General features: G+C 35.7%; 1 long non-coding RNA gene across 3 annotated transcripts; it reads right to left on the bottom strand.

Annotated features, from left to right (window-relative positions):
• Positions 1 to 270: 270 nt before the first annotated feature.
• On the bottom strand, positions 271 to 16,377 carry LOC145583368 (uncharacterized). 3 transcript variants are annotated; one of them, XR_014100116.1, is made up of 14 exons: positions 16,249 to 16,377; positions 16,081 to 16,146; positions 15,622 to 15,757; positions 12,447 to 12,510; positions 12,105 to 12,138; positions 11,562 to 11,682; positions 11,373 to 11,484; positions 5,274 to 5,739; positions 3,196 to 3,240; positions 2,614 to 2,678; positions 2,396 to 2,522; positions 2,206 to 2,297; positions 645 to 752; positions 271 to 560 (listed from the first exon to the last, which is right to left on the bottom strand). It is a non-coding gene; the product is annotated as an uncharacterized LOC145583368 (long non-coding RNA). The 3 variants fall into 3 exon arrangements; XR_014100118.1 differs by lacking the exons at positions 11,373 to 11,484; positions 11,562 to 11,682; positions 12,105 to 12,138; ... (2 more) ...; positions 16,081 to 16,146; positions 16,249 to 16,377 and adding exons at positions 6,178 to 6,299; positions 6,453 to 7,126 and having other exon boundaries at positions 5,274 to 5,573; XR_014100117.1 differs by lacking the exons at positions 11,373 to 11,484; positions 11,562 to 11,682; positions 12,105 to 12,138; ... (2 more) ...; positions 16,081 to 16,146; positions 16,249 to 16,377 and adding an exon at positions 6,453 to 7,126 and having other exon boundaries at positions 5,274 to 6,299.
• Positions 16,378 to 18,703: the final 2,326 nt, after the last annotated feature.

Raw genomic sequence — 18,703 nt, 5'->3', positions numbered from 1 at the left:
ATTTAATTGCAGGATAAAACTTAGTCAGATGTTGACAGCTTGTTAGACCTGTTGAACAATCTTTTGATCTCACCTTGTCCTCGTGGATAGTCTTAAATTCATAAGTGTTTACTGAGATGCTAGACTCCTAGAAACTTTTCAACACCAGTATTGGCAATTTCATCTTCAGTACCAGTATAAGCAGAATTCCATGATTTCCATCTGTTCCTTGTAAATAGGAAACATACCAGTATAGCAACAAAGGTACTTTAGCATGACAAACACATAACATGATCTTAACAATAAATGTTAAATTTCATCTTCAGTTACTTCTCAATGTTCAACGTAATCATCAATACAAAATTTCAATTCTAGTACAAAATTGCTTAGAAAATGCTTATTTTAGTTAAAATTCCCATTCCAGAGAGGAAAGAATACTCATCCCATGCATGCACATAAGGTTGCTTTGTGAAATTCTGCTGTATCCGCTGGTTTATATATTGCTGCAATACTTTACATCAACTGTTAACCGCCAACCTTACATACTTGCCGTCAACTATAAATTTTGAGCTCGAATTTACCTGCAGGGTAAAACCAATTGTATTAGATTGTTGACAGCTTCTTGTTTACTAAAAGCAGACTTGTTGAACATCTTACGATCTCACCATATCTTCAAGGGTAGGTCTAAATTCACAATCGTCCACTGAAATGCCACAGACTTTGCAACACCTGTTTTGGAAGTTTCATCTACAGATCTCTGCTCCATCTGGAGCCTGTTCCCAATACAGGAAATTATAGTTCAAATATCGTGACACCAGTACAGTCACAAAGGTACTTTAAATTGACATAAATTGACACCAGCACCACTACTCCCAAACTAATCCACATATAAAATCTTTCATCATCCTTTTTTACACTCCAAGCACCAAGCATCACTGACCAATTTACAACTACTCAAGCCAATCAGATAATGATTTCAACTAAACAAAAAAACCTCTATTAATCATCACAAAATGCTCCAGCCCGGTGAACTCATGTGGTTCCAACGTTTTTGGACCCCTTCAAATTATTTTATTTATTGCCAACAACACCCCATACATAATACTGGTCTAGGGAAAAAATTTCGTATACATCAACTGTATTCTCCCAAAAATACATATATATATTTTTCTAAAAAGAATCAAAAGTAAAAATCGACGGGCTAAGCAAAGAGGAAACAAGCATTCTTTCAAAAAAAAAATATAATTTAAGGAAGCAAGCATACCTTCCCACTAAATGTACAAGTCCTTTAAGTAACAAACTTTAATTAAAGAAGATAAGTAATCAGAGCAAATAAGGGAGGGATACATCGACGACCTATGAGCACTGATCCTTGAAATCTATTTTAAAAATTGAGGAAGAGAAGAAAGGGAGTTACTTTGTTTGATCAAACACAGGAAATATGTTCCTATATATCTTATAGATTTCTTGCCAAGTATGAAAAATGTTTAAGATGTTTCTTTTTCCATTCACTCTTGATTCCTTATAACAACAACCTACTTGTTTATCGTCTCTCTAGAACTCTATCTTGTGGCCTGTTCTCTCTCTTTTCATTATTCACTTCCACATTCCTCTCTCTTGCTTTCTCTCTTTATTGTTAATGGTACTCTAGATCCATGAAGGTACACCTCCAAGGAAAGTCCCACTTTGTCATTTTTGACTAAAAAGGAGTCTGATTAGCTATGATTGTAGGCCTATCATTGAGTGTGTTGCAATAGTTGGTAGGCTAGATCTAAATTGAGAGTTTTGATTGCTATTGTCAGACATCATCACTGCTTTGGCTAGAGAATTGAATTACTCGTAGTTAGGTCTTCGTTTGGAAAAAATTGAGCAGATGAGACGGCATGCTTTAAGGCACATGTGATGTGATATACACTTTGCTGTATGGGGGTATTTAGCTGTCAGTCTGATATTGTATTTGGCTCCTCTTATAGCTCTTCAAATAACAAACGCAAAATAAAAAAATCACAATTTTATCAGCAAAACCCATCACAATCCCTGATGATGAATAAAACCCATCAAAATAAGCAGAACTTAAACCCAAAAAGAATCTGAAATTACCTCAATAATTGAAAATTGAGAAAATTACTCCATAAGATGATTAAGATCAACCAAAACAAATTAAAGATACACCCTAGATTTTCGAACTGATATTAGATGATTATTAAAAATGATTATACATCTTACCTCAAGAAGCTGCTTTAATGGAGGAGACAAAACGTAGAGTACCCTTCATTGGAGAGCTCGGATTACGCTTCAAACGAAGAGAAAGCTCAAATCTGGAGGTGGTATTGAGAAATTCGTGAGTGTCGAATCTGTATTAGGAATTAGGGTTTGAATTGATGTTGATCAAAGAAGGGAAAATGCTAGGATATACCTCGATTTCCTCATGAAGACGAGCAGTGCTAAACCTCATTTTGTCCGACCTAGAGAAATTCATCTCACTTTCTTCCTCCTCATTTTCTTCAATTGTTTTACCATTGTCCTCACTTCTTTGATGCCATCTAGCAAAAGTTCTTGAAATATTAGCTAAATGTAAAGGATTAACCTGACAGCTAATAAGATTGTATCACTTGTTACTCTTCTACAGCATACATCATTTATCTTGTGCTTTCTTGCTATTTGGGTGTCCTGCCTGGTCTTCCATGTTGATTACTATTCTGCATCGGCATGTACAGAATTAATTATAAGAGTTCCAAATTTCCATTCCGCATTAGGAAACTCTGTACAGTTCCAAATTTCCAACCATGTTCCTATGAGATTATCTTGCGAATGTAGTTGGTATATTGCTGAAGCAAAGCAATTGTGAAAGAGAAATGAAGCTGTCAGTGAATGTTATTGGTATTTTTTTTCCTCTCACTTTTGCTCCCTAAAGTGACTGTATATTCAAGAACCTAGAGTATGAAATGGATTATCAACTGAAAAATGGACAATCTTAAATACTAAATCATACACAAAGCCTAAACCTAATATTGACAACAACTATATTAACAACACACTCTAAGTTGTAAACTTAATTAATTCAATTTTCCACATTAAATTAGAAGAATCCTAAACTGATTATACAGAAAATAAATTATCAATAAACTGTATTATGAAATTGATATTCTGTAAGTAATAAAAAAAAAAATAAAAAAAAAAAAAAAAAAAAAAAAAAAAAAAAAAAAACTATTTTACCTCTAAACCCTCCTCTTCACCACCAAAACCTTTATTCTTGCCATACTTTTGCCAAGCCAATCCCAATCACAAACAAAGAACACCACTAATAAATAATTTGAACTAAAGATTATCAATACATTCAAGTTAAGATTTTCAATACAAATATCGCATATCCTACTCCTTTACCGATCAATCAAATAACAAATAAAGTACCCAAAACTCCAATCAAAATTATTATATTAAACAACAATGAAAACCCAAAAATAAATATAGCGATCCTAAAAATGAAGAGGAGAAAATGTATCAAAATCACATTACTTTGCCACATTCATTCCATTTCACAAAATGTCACAAACTAAACAATTCAATGCTTACCTAGAACATTGAATCTAGAATTAAACATCTAATTCTCTATACCAAATCCACTAAATAATCTGTTTAACGTTAAAAGATCTGAATCTAACAGAAAAGCACAAATCTAGAAACTTTGTCTACTACAAAGCAACAACAACAAAAACCCCAAATCAATCCAAATCAAATCAAGCAATAAATCAAACCCAACTTAGGGTTCTAGCATCAAGACGTTTTTAATTGTACTTCAAAAGGCTAGCATCAAGAAATTTGTAATTTTACTTTAAAAAGCAAGTGTTGCATCAAAACTTTTAGCTAATGGTTGAATTATGTCAGCCTGGGTTGTTCATGTGTTGGTAAAGGTTTTACTTTTGTATTGAGTGATAGTTATCTACCTAGCTTGCTCTTATTAAGCACAGCTTGAATAAATCCATTCCCCACTTAATCCCTGTCCAAAAATGGACTGTAAACAATGCGATGAATAGATTATAGTCGTTCTTTGTTATAATGACATGACAAAAAGAAAGACTTGGTGATTATCAGTCTATTTAGTTATCTGTTTTACTGATAGGACACAAGGCAAGACACACAGGTGTTGAATTGTTGATCACCAGTACTATGTGAGACCATATTCGACTGCTTTTATGTGTTACAAGACTCACAACAGAAATTAATAAACTGAACAGAGAGCTGAAGTGAAAAGAAACAGAAATTTCTCTAGTCCTGTTCATCAAATTCAAACATAAAGAATCAAACTTTGCCATCTAACTTTCAGCAGTTCAAAATACTCAACAACCTGAACCTAAAATTTGTCCATCTTAACATCTTCAAATCATCGAATTATTTTAATCATTCAAAATAATGAGTTCTAACTAAAAAAAAATTGACAGAGGAGGCTTAGATCAGCATATCCAATCCAATCCAATCAATCAAAGCCTTAATCTCAAAAGTGGGGTCGGCTAACATGAACCAAATTTGATTAGATCAGCATAGCTTCAAACAAAAAATTTGGTGCGGCAACTCAAGCAAGAAAAAAATCAACCATGGCGGCCAACTGAACCTAAAAAGATGCGCATTTGAGGAGGGAGAAAATCTCAACCCCATCAACATGCAAAACACCCATCATATTGCTGCCAAACCAAATGGCAAATTACCCAAAACAAGAAATGCCTTCAAAAAAAAATTGATTACTATCAAACGATTATTTATCATCACAACCTTCAAGTAGACCTCTGATCATTCAACTATTAATTTAATCATAAAAACAATTATCAAAAATAAAAAATCGAACTCAATTATATACCAAAATCCAGAACAAAATATCTATTTCTTCATTTCACCAGCAAGTAAAACACATAAAAATTGAAGAAATACCTCGTTTTGTTTTGAACAAAATACGTATTTCATCATTTCACCGGAACAAAATACCTAAAATGATTTCGATGATTATAAAAACAAGCATATTATCTTAGAAGCTGCTTCAATGGACGAAAAATCCAGCCCAGAAATTACACTTTACAAATTAACACACAAAAAACTCTAACACCCCATAACACCCCAAAACAAACTAAATCACAAACTAAATCCCCAATTACACAACAATAAAACATCAATTACCAGAACCCAAACAATCATAAACAAATCCAATCAACTAAAGCCCTAACAACCAACAATCAAAACCTGAAAACCGCAATAAATACAAACAAATTAAGAAAATTAACAAAAACATAGAGAAGAAAACTAACAACGAGCGGGACCAGGTCCACCATCAGAATCAAGAGATTCAAATTCACGATCAGCCATACGGCTATTACGCTCAGCATCAGCTTGTTCACGAAAACCATGGCCTTTCGTCTTCTTCACGAATCCAGTAGCCGAACCGCCGGCAATGGCAGATTTGAGCTTGGGATACGAAGCCCTAGGAACCTTTGATGATCAGAGTGTTATCTTCCACAGAAGCTTTGACATCTTCTTTGGCCAAACCAGGCATATCAACTTTCAATTAAAGAGCTTCTTGGTCTTCTCGAACATCCCAGCCTCTTCTTCTGATAGCAAAAAAAACCTAATTTAGGAGAGAGAAAGAAGCAAAACACAATACCAAATCACTGATTGCAGGGGCAAAAAAGGAAATCAACTATTCATTTTCAATAGTGATTTGCTGATACTGTTTGTAAGCTACAGTAAGTTGGGTGACTGCAAGAATTCAAGATCCTGCAAAACAACAATTTACTTATTCCAGAATTAAAATCGCAACATAACACTACAAAATCACAATAATTACATTAATCCAAAACAAGAATAACATCTCAACCAAAAATAAACAGAAAGGGGAAAAAAACAGAGAAATTAGAAGGAAAAAAAATCAATTTTTTAGACTTATAGAAAATAAATCAAAATCAAAGTGAGATGTCCGAAAAGAATCAATGAAGGAAACAAAGAATTGTAAGCAAAGATGAAATTGGTAACAATCACTTTATAAGGCCAAAATCAAATTGAGATGTCCGAAATAAAATTCATCAATGAGATGACCAAAATCAAATTCATCAAACAGAGAAATTTGTCCGAAATAAAATTGTTACCATTGATGAACACCAGATTGATCATTTGTAAGCAAAAACAATCAACAAAAAGGCCAAAAAGAAAGATTACCTCTTGGTTGCTAAGTATTATTAATTTTCTTAGTATAATCAGCCCAATTAAAGCAACGATCATGATCCCTTCTACTGGTGATTTGGTTCGTGATGAGCGGGCTTCCTCTGGTTATCTCTTTCCTAAGGTGAAATCAAGCAACAAGTCAATCCAAATTTAGGGTTCTTAAAGTCACCACGTCACGATTCACCATTCCCCCACATCAAAAACAACCAAAATCAATCAAACACCATCCAAAATCAAAATCAGATCTACAAAAAAAAAAGAGATTTCACCTTGCGATAAGTAGTACCATCTTCTTCAACAATCCAACCAGCTTCTCAACAAATAGCTCGTCTGGGTCTGGGTCTGGGTCTGGGTCTGGGTCGGGGTCGGTGAAGATTTTAGGTCCTCCAGATCACTAGCTAACTCTCCATTACTTCAATTTGAGTGAACAGTTGGTTTATTCAGTTCTAGGAGAGGATCAGTAGACATTGATGAGAGAGAAAGGGAGGCTGATGAAAGAATCGGAATGAAAAATTGGTCATACAATACATGGCTGTGAGGTTGTAAAGAGAGAGAAAGAAAAGCAAAAGTGAAAGCAATACAAAAAGGGACGCACCAGTTAGTCATTAAGTCGAAGGGCAAAAAAGCCAATCAACTATTCATTTTCAACAGTAGCACACATTACTGTTTATAAGGCTACAGTGGAGAACTTCTCATATTTTATAAAAAGGGTTTTGATTGATAAATTCTTAAGTTCTTTATCCTGGAAAGTAATGGTGCATTCGTAATGAAGATGGCACTTGGTATCTCGGATTTTCAAGCAAGTATAATGCTGTCACCGCTCTCGCTGCTGAGGTGTATGCGGTTAGGGATGCTTTGGCTATGGCTGATGCTTTTGAAGTGAGGAAGGTTCATCTCTTTACTGATGCCATCTCCATCAAAGTCATGTTTGATACTATGAAATTCAATGATGTTGAGATCTTCCATATTCGTAGGGACCTCAATGCTATTGCGCACACCCTTGCTGAAGTTGGAAATGATACTACTCTACTCCTGATTGCGTCAAAGGCTCTTTATGAAAAAGACTTGGATCATCAAGCGGCTGATGCCTAATGCCTCTTCTCTTGATCTTGGTAGATGTAGCTATGGGCGTGACTTGGGTGGTTTCACTTGTTTAATTTGTATAATTACCTCTTAGTTTTTATTTTGAACAATGGTCTGCTTGTTCTCTTATGGTTGTTGATGATTACCTTCATCAAGTTTTCTTGTAATATTTATGATGTAAGGATAATCTTTTGATCTATATTTTTCTCTTGGTTGTGTTAAAAAAATTAAAAAAAAAAAAAAAGGAAAGTAATGGTGCATTGGTCCATCAGAAACGGCCTCTCTAGTTGTGCACTCTCTTTTACTTGAGGATGAATTTGCATACATCTAGACTAAAACTCTTTAGACCTTACCTACGGAAAGGATCCGTTGGGTGGTGGTTGTTGATGTATATTTGTATTTTTATATACTCCCTCCGTCCCACAATAATTTGCCTCCTCATCAGGGCACGCAGTTTTAGGAGGAGTTTGAGAGTAAGGTTATCAATTGTTATGTAACACCCCAATAATTCTCTCTTAAAATCCTGTGAAAACCTGAACAATTCCAAGAGAATTACTGGCGTGCTACCGCCACGTGTTCAAACGTTAAGGCTATGTCAGAAATTAGCAGCGGAAAAACTAAATCAGTTGTATAAATAAATTTCAAACCAAAGGATTAAACCAAATTAAGTAATACAAGTTGGAACCATCATGGCCCTTATTCAAACCCATCAAAAGTAATAAGTAGTTAAAACTAGTATTCAAATAAATTCAAACCAGAAGAAGTAGTGTAGAATAAAACCGAAATAGAATAAATTCAACTTGCAAAAGAAATAGTCTGTAGTCAACCAACTATCCACACAAATCCCACTACCCTGATGTGAATGCTGCATGTGTAAGAACCTGTGGTTAATCTACTCCCCAATATTACGAGTGTAAAAATTGGATCGTCACAGGGTCATTGAAAGGCGAAGGCCATGACCAAAGAAAGACACACACAAAAGCACGCAATCAGCAAAGCTGAGTACATACAAGCTGCGAAATAAATTAAGAAATCCCTAACATGCTACTAACAACCAAACGCACACATCATTAGATTACAGACTCAACACATGACTCAACTATCAAATTTATTAAGATTTCACTAGTTAGTATTAACTAACTCCTTTATTTATTTCTTTGGATTAGCAATAGACAAGGTTGTCCAACCCATGTTCCATGTGGAACATCAATAAATGAAAAACCCCATGCCTCCTTTCAGAAACATCAATAAACATCCAACGACCACAGGCGCGACTCCGTGACCGTAGTTAGTATGAGATCTCATCTAACTCCTAGTTTTTAAAGAAAATATATTTGAAATAAAAGACTCGTGGATCAAACGGCCTCGAGAAAAGTACACGGCTAATACCCCATGTACCCCAACCCCTGATTGTCATTACTCCAGATGTGCACCAATCCAAAGTTTTATTGCTCATCCATCTTTCACTTTACGTGATTTACAGGTTTAGACTTGGTGATAACTCAAATGCAAACAATACAATCAACTCATAATCAATTCAACAAGTAAAACAACTTTCCAATACTAATTCTTGATTTATTAGTGATAAGCAACATTTATTATTTATTCTTTTACTACCTCGGTGTATTAACACCTTGAGTGCAATAGGCACCCCAAAACCTAAACCTCGTCTTATAAGACTTGAATTCCTCCTTTACTCATCCTACTTCATAAATCATGAATGAGTAATTAATAAATCATTTCACCAATCACATACCTTTGCCTCTAAGCGCACCTTGCATAATTAGAGCATGAACAATACTTGCAATATAGGATAGTGCACATCATATAAAATTCACAATGTATAACCATACAATTTAACCCAGTCATCCCTATACATGATACTAAGTTCTCGATCCGTCCTTAAACATGCACCTACAAGCAAGGTTTCGTAACTTGTACGTACCTTGTGTAAACAATCCGGTTGGCCACTTTAAAAACTAGAAATCGCCTTCTACAAAGTCCTCTCCTAAACCAAACAATTAGAAATAAATCAATACCCAAGCAAATAAATTTACAGCAATACTAAATTACTTTAAAACCTCTTAAATCGTCATAATAAAGCCTTTAAATTGTCCCCAATAGCCATTAGTAGTAATATAACATTCCAACTATAAGTTTATATGTCAAAATTAAGAAAATATAGTGTAAAACATAAAATTCCAGCAAGTTTAATTCACTAGAATATGCTGAAAATTTACTTTATTGGTAGTTTTTTTGCAATTCAAATAATCTATACTCATCATATTTCATAAATAGTTGTTTAAAACATAAGGAAGCATACTAGACCTTTATTTTTGACTCAAAACTAATAAAAATCAGATTATATAAAATCTGAAAAATAAATTAAATTGCAAGATTCAAGCTTTTAAAGATCTACATACATAAATCAATAACTATAATAGTATATTTCACATTAAAACCTTCAAATCCTTCAAATAACCAACATAAAACTCCAATTTCACAAAATAAATAATCTAAAAATTAATTTCAATTATGAAATTATGGGTTCTATTATTATGAAATCATAGTATTGATGACTAACTTGCTAAACACGTTTTCAAACCCTAAAACATGAAAATTCAAGGTATAAACCCTAATTTTTACATAATACAAAATCTGAAATTTTCAATAATAAACTAAACATGTTAAAACTCATAAATTTATAATCTTTTATACTTCATATGTATAATCAAACCATAATAATAACAATTTAAGAACAAAGATTAAAACTTGGATTGAATAAACAAAAGAAGGAGAAAAACCAAGAAGGAGAAAGGAGAGAGAAGGGACGGCTGCTGGCAGGCGGCGGCGGTGAGGTGGTGTTCCGGCTGGGCAGCGAAGCTTGAAGTTTTTTTTCTTTTTTTTTTTACGTGAGAGTGAGGAAGGAGTGTGAGGGTTTTTGAGGTTTTATTTGGGCCTTGGGTTTCCTAATTAGATTAGGTGTAAAACTTGAGGTTTTGGGCTATTAAGTTAAAATTATTTTTTTTTTAAATTAGTCAAAACATGTTAGTTTACTTAAATCTTTTCATAAAAAAAAAAATAATTATTCAATGGAATCGACATAAAATATATATATTTTTTTTTTTTTTTGAATAATAAATATATTAAAAATATGGGGGATTACATGTTATTTTAATGAAAAGGTAGATGTGATGAGAGATAGTGGAGTATTTTTTTAATTGAATGAGAGAGGGTGTGAGACCTTAACTTTTAGTAGTGGGAAGAAAGAAGTACTTCGTATTAAAAAAATTGGTGAGTCCTTGCCAAAAAAAGAAAGGGACAAACTAAAGTGGGACAAACGAAAAAGAAAAGTAGGCAAATTAAAGTAGGACGGAGGGAGTATATATATTTGCAACAATGCAAACAACTCAATGATCTAAGTTTTAATTCAAGTCAAACCAAAGTTTTGACTCCAAAACAACTCAAGTCACATTTGGATAGGGATGTCAATGGGACGGGGCGGGGCGGATGTTAGTTTTCCCATCCCCATCCCCATCCCCGCGGCGGGTCCGAAATCCATCCCCATGGCGGGTACAAATATAAAATCATCCCCGCCCCACCACCCACCTGGGTATCCACATCCACCTAATCCTCATCTTCCCCGCCCCAAACCCGCCTAATCCCCGGCCCAAACCCGACTCGAGAATTCGTAAGAGTTATATTTGTAACTAATCTTTTCTAAAATCGTAAGAGTTATATTTAATCCGTCCCAATTTAGAGACTTGCGCATGCTCACTGCTGTAATAGAAACGGCAAGCAATTCAGGAAGGATGAAATTAGTAAAGAACCTCAAGCCCTAATTATCACTTCCTTGCACATATCTCCCGATTCAAACTTTAACCAGAAAATAAAATCAATCTAACCCAAAATTGATGCTCTAGCAGTACAAAATTGAGGGAAAGAGATCAGACTTTAACCAGAAACCTCTCTTTACCTAATCATAGCAGTGAACCAGAACACAAATCTAGAAAATATGCAAATAAAATGCAGAAAGTAGCTAATTTTGGATATAAATTAAGAAGAAAAAAAATCCAGTTTGACATAAAAAAAAGGGATTATTTTACCAAAAAAACAATATGCAATGTCGGTTGTGTAGCAACGAAGTTGAACCTCATCTCCATCCTCCTCCTCTTAAACCAAAACTCGATCTCTATTCTCTTTTCCATCAAAGCTAAACTACACACAAAGTTGATTCCAAGTAAATTCAAACCCAAAAAATCAAAAAAGTGAGGTAAAAAATTAACGCGGGATACCTGAACTTGAAGAAGAGCGGTTGCATAGCTAATGCAGTTGCGAATGAGACCTTCAGTAGTGATGCGAGTTTCGTTCTCGTTAATCAGGACTTTAAGCTTCGGATTCTCAACTCTTGTGTAACTGTCCATGGTTCATGACAATTGAGGAGAGAGAAAGAGCGGTTTGAAGGAGAGAGAATGAATAACCCTTTTAAAAATAGTCTCATTAGATCACCACTCCACTGACCACATGTCATAAAACATTACCCATGCACAACTCTTCACCAAAAAAAACTTATATCCTTCTTAGTAACATTCCTAATAAGCAATAACATCATGCAATTCTTAAAAAGTAAAGAATCCCATTTTACCACATCAACCAACTATTCCAGTTCCTGCTTTTCTTTTATCTCAATCTCTAGACTCAACCAAATCACATAGACCAGCAAACAAGCAAGTACAACAATATCTATCTAAAATTCTCTTTTGAATGCTATAATTTATCAAATAGCACATTGTAAATTGAAAATAGGTAAACAAACTTAGTTTGCTTAGAAATAGTACCTCATTGAACGCTATTTACGCCAAATGATTTTGGCTGCATTTCAAATTATAAAACATCAGATAAATGCATATTAAATAAACCAAAAACACAATAAAACCCATTTTTTCATTCTGTCTGAACATGGAATAACATCAACTTCTTACCACAAACAAAGCACGAGCAAAACCAACAAGGCCTAAATCATCAAATTTCAAAAAATAACAATAAATTCTCAAATCATAGAAATAAACCATTTTACTATAAACAAACAAATAATTTCGACAAATTAACAAAAAGGTACTTTTATACATAAAAAAAATATATTAACCCATAATACATCTTTCTAGTTGTTGGGTAATTACCTAGTTTGGTAGCATCATATATATGATCCAAACAGACAAACCCAGATTGCTCCTGCATACCAAACTAGAATGCAGAAGAAATGAAAGAAGTGTTAATCGAAATTCAAAAGTATGGTTGAAGGGAAAATAAAATTGAAAGGCGTATTGTTCCAACACGAACAATGGCGACCACTAATAATATTCTTAGAGTTTACAAAGAATAATAATCATGTTGAAAGCAAAAGAATGCAGCTTACCCAACAATTTCTTACAAATTATTTACAAGTTCATGCAAAGAAACAATATCTATCCAAAATGGATCTCTTTTCCTACTTGCTTATGTTTTCGTCTTTTACTTTAAAAGATCTCTGAAAGGGTTATCTTCTTCCTATCTTCCTTGCCTTGCATCCTTTCTCCCCCTCATCCTTGTTTTCTATCTCCCCCACCCTTACATCTCTCTCAACTCACCGTAACTTCTAATTCTTCTTTTACGACTTTTAGAAAACCTCTTACTACATGATCCTTTCCCCTCCCTCACACTCTCTCTCATCCTATTTACTGATCTCTCTACCCTCAACCTTTATTATCTCCTCAAATTAATAATAACTATAACAAAAGGGAACAAAACAATAGTATGTTTAACACTTTTCTATAATCATACATTTTATCATTTATAGTAATAACCTACAGGATTCCCAATTATAAAAAATATAATTATGTTGCCATCTGAAATTGTATGTTTATTGTTCTACAGGTGGTCACTCGGGGCAATAATGTTTGAAATGCTTGTTGGATATCCCCCTTTTTACTCAGATGATCCCATGATAACATGTAGGAAGGTAGAAATTTACTCATTTGCTTCATCAGTTTATGCTCTCGTATGTCTAAATGTCAGTTGCTCAATTTGCGATTGATTTGTTTTCAACTATTGACAGTATCCATACATTGTACCATTAGGCGTTTCTTTATGAGTTTTTTTACATGCTAGCTGGAAGGAAAAGCTTTTTTTTTCAGTTACCAATGCTGATATAACCATTGTAAACTTATGGAGTAATAGATTGAATATGCAAGAGGTGGTTTATAGGTTCTCCTTCCACACTGTGCAGATAGTGAACTGTTTAAAGTTCCCTGGGGAAGCAAAAATATCACCAGAAGCGAAAGATCTCATTGAAAAACTGTTGTGTAATGTTAATTAGAGACTTGGGTCAAATGATGCTAATGAAATAAAGGTGTTGTATGGTCTGTCCTATTCTTGGTTCTTCAAGAGATATAAATAGTTTCTAAAATATAAGAAGCTAATCCTTTCTTCTATATCTATATAAATTATAATGCTAGGTTCATCCATGGTTTGATGGTATTGTTTGGGAAAGAATATACCAAATGGAAACTACTTTCCTCCCTGAGGTCATTGATGAGCTAGACACGCAGAATTTTGAGAAGTTTGACGAGGTACTCTCACCTCTTGTAGTGTTGCGGAACGTTTACAACTTCTTTGCATTTATAGAGTGATATACTTACAGTTTTTGTGGTGTGGTATATACAGGCTAACTTTCAAGCTCAATCAACATCAAAGACAGGTCCATGGAGAAAGGTAATTGGTTGTACTTTTGGTCTTCATTTTTGCTTTGGTGGTTTTGGTCTCATATTAATTCTCCATGCAATAAAGGATTATGTTCTTGCTCTGTTTCTCTGGTTTTAAACATATTAACTAGCTAGAATACTATTGGTTAGCTCAGTTTTCTAAACAGAAGAAGCTCTCAAATAACAATTAGTTTTGCTTTCTATTCCATCCTTCACTTAGTTACATTATCTTTGTAATAAGTGCAAACACCTAATTCTACTTGGTCATTTTCAATACTATCTTTCATTGTTAATCTGTTTTCTTATATTTCTTTATTTTTCTCTATTTTAGAAGTATCACGGTATTTGACTATTTGTTTCCTTCTTAGTCCCTTCATTCTGTTTCTATGTCTAATCTTTCTCTCTTTGTCATTACGGCCTTTCTACAGATGCTTTCATCCAAGGACCTAAATTTTGTGGGCTACACTTACAAGAACTTTGAAATTGTGAATGATTATCAAGTTCCAGGAATTAGTAGGTATTTTGTGGGCTACACTTACAAGAACTTCGAAATTGTGAATGATTATCAAGTTCCAGGAATTGGTATTCCTACTCTTGCTCCCCTCCTACACTATTTTTAACTGTTGTGTCAATGTCTGGAATCTTGTTTTATATGAGCAAATGACTGGCTGAGATTGCATAAATCTGATTCTCCTTCTGAGAAAGAGATCTAAAGTGTTTTTAGGTCCATCAACACTCATTTACATGAAATGTTCTACCTCTTCCCTGTCCTAGAGTACATATTCCTGTCCCACAGTAATATCTTGTATCTCTTTTTCTTGCACAATGAGTTAACATCGCTTCCAGATTTAACTTAATTTATATTGTATTACTTTTTTAGTAAGCTTAACCTAATGGCATTTTTCAGGTAAAGAACATGCTCTTCTTATCTCCAACCATAGAAGTGACATTGATTGGCTTATTGGATGGGTTTTAGCCCAGGTGCTCTTCAAGAACTTTATTTTAAATATTAGAACTATAACTCTATGAATTCAATCGGTCTTGTTTTGTTTGATAACCCCTATGAAACTAACAAGGTAACCCCTGAAGGAATTCAGTGTTATTTCCTTTTCTGTCCTGGCCTCCTTTTTAGGACAAACAATCAATTGACCATACAAACATAAAACATAGTATGAGGACTCATTGGATCCGCCATAAATAAATTTCTTGAAACACCTTCAATTAAGGGTGATTATGCATTTCTTCTCATATAATCAAGAAAAAAAAACATAATCAACCCCAAAATTCAATCATATCTTATCTCTGTTATGATATAATTTGCATTCTAATTTGTAATTGTTAGAGATGACAAAACAATTACAATCACTCTAGTCTATTATTTGCCTTTCAAAATACATTAAACAATTAGCACCAAAAATTAATAGGGATTCCCTATTATAAACAATTTTTTTTCAAGTTTAAAACCCTTTATCCTCTTTTCTCACATGGCCACATGAACCCAATTTCATTGAAACAAACAAAAGATTACTGGAAAAAGAAAGAAAACTAAAAACAATTTAAGAGAATTAAGCACTAATTCCAACAGCAAACAACTAATTAAACACAAAACAATTACTTATTATGTCCATCGCGCTGCCACCACCATCTGATTATGTCCATCGCCGCCGCCGTATGTCTTCTCACCGGAGCTGCCTTCAGGCTGCGGCTGGTCACTGATCAAATCCACGAAGTCTCCGGCTCCTGCTTTGTTCCTTCCATTCATAATTTTGATCAGAACATCAAATTTAGGAGAAAGAAATTTTCAATCAAAAAAAAATCAAACTTTCAGACTACCCACTTCATAATTTTGCTCAAAATCATTAAATTTAGGAGAAAGAAGGTTAACCAAAAAATCAAATTTTTATGTAGCACACCCACTTCATTATTATGACAAGAAACATCAAATTTAGGACAGCAAGTTAAAATAAATCAAACTTTTTTAGACATACCAACTTCATAATTTTGATTAGAGCATCAAATTTAGGAGAAAGAAATTTAAAAAATCAAACTTTTAAAAATGCCTAAAAAATCTTACCTCAGAAGCTGCTTTAATGGAGGAGAAAGCTCGGAAGCCTCTTCGGTGGAGAATTCAGAGTATGCGCTTCAATGGAGGAGAGAGAGAGGTGCAGCGTAAACATCACATTTCAGCAGGAAGTACAAGTAATTAGAGAGAGAAAGGCCGTATGGTGGAGAGAGAGAGTACCTCGAGGCCATCATCGATGTCGTAATCAATGTCGAAGGTTGAGTTTTCATGGTTGGTTCTTCATGGAAGGAAAAAAAAAACAACGCCAGAAACGGAAAGAGAAAGAGAGCAAATTTAATAGCACAAAGTGGGAGTTGACATCACAGGCTTTACAGCTGGAAAATACATGGAGAAAGCACAAAGGGCAATTCGGAAATGCACTATTCATTAATAAACAGTCATTTTTCAACTCCTCGCTTTTATATGGGTAAATATACCTACTCCGTTTCATTTTAGGAGAAATTGGAGAAAGTATTAAAATATAGAAATAGTGGGGTTGGTGGAAGGTAAATTGGAGGAGATAATCTAAAAGTAATAAAACTGGGTCCACTAGTTGAGAAAAATAAATTAAATATTAGGATTTTTTTTGAAATAATCACCCCTTAAATCACCCTATTTTGAAATAACCACCTCTTTTTTCGAATATTTAAAATAATCACCCATAAAAAAAATAAAGTTAGAATTCACCACCCATTGCCTGAGTCCGACCACTTTTTCGTCAATTAGGCTCACCTAACGACTATATTTTTAATTTTATATACTCAAAACCTTGATTCTTTTTTCCACAATTTATTTTCACCAACAACTATTTTGGGTAAATTTACCCTAGCCACGTGGGCCAATAAATGGGCGACACGTGTCATTCCCACATTGGCCTCAATGGGACCAATGCTTCTTTGACACGTGTCACCTCGCAGACTTGGGGAAATGGCGGCCTTCAGGCCCAATTCCCAAGGCAGCCGTAAAACAGCGCAGCCCACCAATGATTAGGGCAATGACCTAATCATGGGCACGTTTTCCCATGACCCTATAAATAGGGAGGTTTACCCCATTTTGGGGGCATCTACAAATTATTCACAAATCACCTACTTTCTCAAAAACAGAGAAAACTCCTGATCTTCTCGGAATCCGAGACGATCTCACCTTAATTTCCGCACCTTTTTCCTTCCTGTTCAAGTACTAACTTGATCGTCGGAGGCGGAGCTCCACCCACCCGGAGTCTTCGTTGTTTTGCAGGTACAGGCGCGCATCCGGATCATACCTTGTGTTGTAACTCTCCCGAGGGACCAGAAAAACCCCAAAACATTTGGCGCCGTCTGTGGGGAGAGTACCTCAAGGATGGTTCAAGAGTCTGTACCACCTCCTAATCCTAATGATTTTCAACCGGTTATACATCCGGTAAACTCTAACGATCCTCAGACAATGGTCTACACCGAACATGAGGATGATGACCAGGTTGAGACGTATGTGACCAAAGATGGGTCACTCGTTTCACGATACATCCGTTTTAGGGAACAGCTAGAACGACGCGCAGACCAGGCGGGTCCTAGCCGGCCCCCTGGGCAGCCGGAAGGGGAAACCCAGACGGCCAGAGGATCAGCTCCCGTCACCAGAGACGAACTCATGAAATTCATGACTAGTTTCAATGGTGAGATCAAGGACTTGATCAACAAGAACAAGGTTGGCTCAAGCAAGGGTCAGTCGGCAAGAAAGACTCCTCAAGCTGAGAGGAGGAAGCCGGTCAAGGACAGGCAGCCAACTCCACATCCTAAGGAGAAGGCAGCCGATGCCTTTGATTGGTCAAAGATCCTTCTCCCAGAGAAGGGTCCAAGGAAACCCACCCGGCAGCAGTAGCCGGGTGGCAGCAAAAAATCAATCCCCGACGCTCGGGAAATTATCGAGCGCTGGAGGAGTCAGCAGCAGTCTGAGTCGGCATCTACATCGACCTTCCCAGACAGCTTCAGAAACACATCTGCAAGGAATGCTCAATCCTTGCATGAGAGCTATACAGGCGATAATACCATCCTGTCTGGACCTCAGATGATAGGGAATGCCCCGTATGTACCCCTATGGTATACGAGCAATATTCTCCTCATTTCATGCAGCCTGCCCTCTTCGGGGGTCAGGCGGCATACAACGTCCCTCCGCCGGACTGGCAGCTCCGTCTGCTCAAACTTGGTGAACATACTTCTGCGTTCACCAAGGAGATAACCGAGGCGGCACAGCCGTCTAAGGTTAAGAATGTGTTGGTTGGTGCTTATGATGGTACCACCAACCCGGAGGATCACCTCATGGCTTACACCAACCTTATGCACATGCAGGGGTTGGAGGACGCCATGTGGTGTCGGTGCTTCCCAGCTACACTAAAGGGCATAGCCCAACAGTGGTTTGGTAATCTGCCGGCTGGGTGCATAGACAGCTTCAGGAAGCTTGCCTTCCTGTTTGCCTCCAACTTCTCGATGAACATCCCTGCCAAAAAGACAAGCTTAGACTTGAGCACCATCCGGCAGGGAGATAGAGAAGGGCTACGCTCCTACGTCAGGCGGTTCAACCTGGTTAGAATCCAAATCCAGGGGCTGTCTGACGAGGTCGCCTATACAAACTTCTTTAAGGGTCTGAAGGACAGGTCAACTTT

The sequence above is a fragment of the Chenopodium album genome, chromosome 15 (assembly GCF_948465745.1).
Source record: "Chenopodium album chromosome 15, dcCheAlbu1.1, whole genome shotgun sequence".
Lineage (NCBI taxonomy): Eukaryota > Viridiplantae > Streptophyta > Magnoliopsida > Caryophyllales > Amaranthaceae > Chenopodium > Chenopodium album.
The sequence above is the reverse complement of the archived record's forward strand: the minus strand, read 5'-3'. Positions and strand labels throughout refer to the sequence as shown.